This window comes from Octopus bimaculoides, chromosome 19 (assembly GCF_001194135.2).
Source record: "Octopus bimaculoides isolate UCB-OBI-ISO-001 chromosome 19, ASM119413v2, whole genome shotgun sequence".
NCBI classification, from domain to species: domain Eukaryota; kingdom Metazoa; phylum Mollusca; class Cephalopoda; order Octopoda; family Octopodidae; genus Octopus; species Octopus bimaculoides.
This window is the reverse complement of record NC_068999.1, coordinates 6,293,371-6,298,316: the sequence shown is the minus strand read 5'-3', so window position 1 is coordinate 6,298,316 and position 4,946 is coordinate 6,293,371.

Sequence of the window (4,946 nt, the reverse complement as noted above, 5' to 3'; positions counted from 1 at the left end):
CACCAATTCCGTAGCACCAGCTTTTGTTACCAATTCCGTAGCACCAGCTTTTGTTACCTTCGAAAAAGGGTCCTTATCAAATTACAACTGTTCTTTAAGTTAATACCACGCATTCAGCCGTGACTGATTTTGATCTTCCGTAAGCAAGAAAGTCACGAATTTTGCTGCAGTTTTTTCATTCGAAATTCCTCGCTCAAAATTCGTTGGCAGGAGCTCCAGGATGCATCAGTCATAACAATTTCGTGAGTTGCTTGGTGATGGGTCTCGGAGATGAGTTCATGAATTTTCATCATGCTTTAATTCGGTAGAGAAGTGAACGGTCGTCCTGAACGAGGTTGGTTGTCAAGCGACAAGTGATAATTCCTAAAGCGTGGAAACCAGCACTCGTAAACTTGTGTTTTACTCATGACAGCGGGTCTTGTAAGCTGTTTAAAGCATGACAACTGTTTCGGTCGCCGTATCCTCCAACAGAAAACAGAATTCCCCAGAAGCACGCTGTTCCTTCGTTTCAGCCATTGCAAACATCGACGAACGGGGTACAAGCGCTGCAAAACAGAGACGCATCATGTGACAATACGACTCGACGTGACGCATGCAGAAGACACATGCCCAAGGTACCACGCAGAAGGCCTGAACCCGGAATCATGTGGTTGAAAAGCAAACTTCTTGCCACACAGCTACTCCTGCGCCTCTCTCTCTCTCTCTCTCTCTCTCTCTCTCTCTCTCTCTCTATATATATATATATATATATATATATATATACATGGCGGGCTTCCATCCTTCTACTTCATTCACTGACAACGCTTTGGTTTGGCTGGAGCTGTAGTGGAGAACACTCACTCAATGGGCCGTGATTGCGATGCGAGCCTCTTAATCGCGCAGCTTAATCTTACCAAACCTGCTTCCGTCGCACCCGCGTAATAACAGAACAGAACATTAAATCTTCCGTTTCTCAACACCAAAACATTAATTACTCATGAGTAAATATTTGTTTCAACTTCAATTAACATCGCAATGCAGAACTGATTATCTGCACTTCTTTTTTCCAATTTGACGATGTTGATAATCACTTCTTTGACATCTTTGTTTAATTATTCATTATTTCTATACGAATATGTTTCAAACGAATGTACTTTTACCTACATCTTTTCAAAACCAATAACTACTGAAGGTTAAAACCAGTGTGTTTGGGCTAAATTTGACAGTTTGCATAAAAAGACGAGTAAACACAATATTCATTCCAAAAATTAAAGAATTTTAAAAATCGAAAAATATCAGATAGATTATTGCTGAGAGATAACAGTTTACTCAAAGGGGCTGTCTTCAGCTTCTACCACGCTTTCAAGGCGGCTCAGCAACCTGGCTCATGCGTTCTTCACTGTATCTGTGATCTTGGCGACCAGCTCGGCCTTGGTGTTGCAAGCAGAGCGTTTGGTGTCTTTCTCAATCGCACCCGACACATTATAATTATAATTATAGGATTATAATGGGACAATTAAGAGGCCTCAAATTGGGGCTGATTAAGTCGTAAAAATTCTACAAAAAACATTTCTGCCTCTTCGAGTAAGTATACTAAGGAGCGGAATCCTAATTCCACCGATATGGTCTTCCAACTAAAATCCTCTCGAACCAAGTATTGAATACAATCAGCAACAAGTTTACACAACCGATTGAATTGAGTCTAAAGGCCTGCTCAAATATATGGGTGTTTTCTCTTCGGCGTGTGGACACAGAAAAACTTTTGTGTCCCTCCCAGCTGGCAACAGCTTCGTAGTCTCCACTGCAGCTATCCATGTCAATATTACAGCCTTTACAATATCAGAGAGCATTGAGTAGCTACCCCCGCACACACACACACACGCACACACACATACACACACACAAACATACACAACACACATATGTAACCGGCAGAATCACCAGAGCATCGGAAAATATGCCAAAATGTCTTGAAGTATTTCTTGCAAATTTCGTCTGCCGTTACGTTCTGAGTTCAAAATCCGCCGAAGTCGACTTTGCTTTTATCCTTTCGGGGTCGATAAAATATGTACCATTTGAGTACAGGGATCGATGTAATTCACTTACTTCCACTTCAACAACTTGCTGGCCTTGTTCCAATATTTGAAGCCAATGTTTGTTTCGAATTTGAGGAGGCGAGATGGCAGAATGGTTACCGCAGCGGGAAAATTGTTTCGTGACATTTCTTCTGCCTTTGCGGAGGTAACAATAGGCGGAGGTAACAATAGAGGAACAATACAAAAATATGAAACACATGTACTAGTTTTAGTGTATTCACCTTCATTGAAGCTGACACTGTCACACATCAAGGTCTGTATGAACACCAACAGTTTCGTAAAATATCACACAGGACATCTCACCGCATCATTCTGTACCACGAAAATGGTGTTCATACAGACCTTCTCAATGTGTGACTGTGTCGGCGTCAATGAAAGTAAATATACTAAAACCAATACATGTGTTTGATATTATTATATTGCCCCTCTATTGTTCTTAGTACTTTTCGGTAGTGGGTGACGAGACTTTCGGATCACCCTATAGATCGTCCCGCGGACACATAGGTATTAGTCTGCATGTGGCCGCATAACACATTGAAGATTTTGATACAAACTAACTTGAGTCGGAATCAGTTGACCTATGGGAGGAGCAATCAAACAATTGATTTTTTTTTATAATGAAGCTCGACAAAAATGAGACATTGTGATGTTCATGTTTTTTCTACAAGTACATAATCGGAATTACCAAAATGACACAGTCTCCAACAATAACAGAATCGACAGCAATATGATTTCGTAAATTGATTTCCCAAGAAATCTCTTGTCGGTCTGTATCGTTCATCACATTTCAGACTCACAAATTATTGATTACATATTGTTTACTGAGGCAAAAATATCATCATCTGGTTTATGTAAAAAGGAAAATAGAATTATGCATGATTTTCTGTCGTTCTCTAAGGAATAAACAAGAACTACATGCACGGCATATGTTCTCTCCTAGAAACCTGGTGACTTTAATCTTATCCACACACAGACACACACACACACACACACACACACACACACACACACACACACATTTATTATTTGTAGAACATGCTAGACTTCTTTGCTTTCATTTGGTCACATCGCTATTCATTTGATTTCTTCTGAGCCCATCTTTCATGAATTGTGTATTTATATATTTGTGTCAAAGCTTATGAAAGAGATGTAATTCGGCGCAAACAGATAAGACCTGATTTCATTGGTTGTATTTTAAAATACATTTCTATCTAAATACATTTCTATCTATCTATCTATCTATCTATCTATCTATCTATCTATCTATCTATCTATCTATCTATCTATCTATCTGTCTGTCTATCTATCTATCTATCTATCTATCTATCTATCTATCTATCTATCTGTCTGTCTGTCTGTCTGTCTGTCTACCTGTCTGCCTGTCTGTCTGTCTACCTGTCTGTCTGTCTGTCTACCTCAACTTACACAACTGTAAGTCGGATCAACGAAGTTTCCCCCACCGCCATACAAACAAACTTAACCTGCCTGTATATAAATAGGGATCAGCTTATACTAAAATTAGTATTCCTATAGGTTTCACAGCTCAAGGGGATTATATTTGTTGTAAGACATTTTCAGATTCCATAATGTTGAATCCTTTCTACAGGATTTTATATGTTCTAACTTATTTTATCTCCAACAATGCTGAAATACTTCCACAAAATTTTTGTTTAGAGGTCAGAATCAATGAGCCTGCATACAAGAGACCCGTATCTTCTTTAGATCATCGAGACAGAATAAATAAAGAACAAACCCGACGCCTACGCAGTAACAGCCGTTAACTATTTTTTAAACAGTTGCTGTGAAACTATGTCAATGGGCTGGTGGCATTTATGTGAAACATGAAGAAATTTTGATACTAGAAATGAATAGTTAGCATCACCAAACATTTTAGTGTGTCTTTTAGTATGTCAAGTAACTCTCGGATAAGTATAAGGGACAAAACTCCTTTCCGAGACAGGGTCAGTTTTCCGGTTTCCGGATTTCTGTGAAGCATATATAATTCTAATCTCTACTGGATGGGATGCCAGTTTTTTTTAAGGAAAACTCACTTTTACCAGTTGAGTGACTAGAACAACGTGAAATGAAGTGTTTTGTTCGAGAACGCAACACATCACCAGGCTCAAGAATCGAAACCAAAGTCTTACAGTCATGAGTGGTAAACCTTAACCACTGAGCTACGTGCCTCCACTACAAGTGACTACCCCTCAATGTAATTGCTACAGGGGGGTTATTTTTGCTGAGAAAAAAAGATGCTGTTTCAGTTTTATAAGAGTTTGGTAAATTCAATGATACAACTATTAAGGGCAAACCACACGATAGAAATGAACAGAAAAAGTTAACGCTACACATACAGTATAGCGTAAATGACCAGATAGCCGTTCAATATTATCACTAACAACTTTATAAACAATACAAAACAACAACAACAACAACAACAACAACAACAACAACGAAGGCTAAGTAACCAGCTGCCAACTGTCATAAAGGTTTACGTACAAAAGTTATATTTCATTGTTCTCTCAAAACTTTGTGATAAATTACTATTAACATACATAGAAACGGAAAGTTCAACAATAATTATTATCTCCAATTTCCTGTTATATTCACGCAGACAAAGCGAAAGATAAATATTATTTTTTTATTATCAGCAAAATATATTATAAAAACAGATAATTTGAATTCTAAACTGATATGATTGCTGTTTGTTTGTTATTGTATTGGAGTCGTAGTGTGTTGCATTTAACAATGTTTGAGAGTAAAAGTTCTTGAAGACCTTTCACGTCGAATTTGGTTTTATTAAATTACTGCTTCAAGAGATATTAAGCTGTTATTCGCTTATGCATGGTATGTGTGCGTATGCATATATAT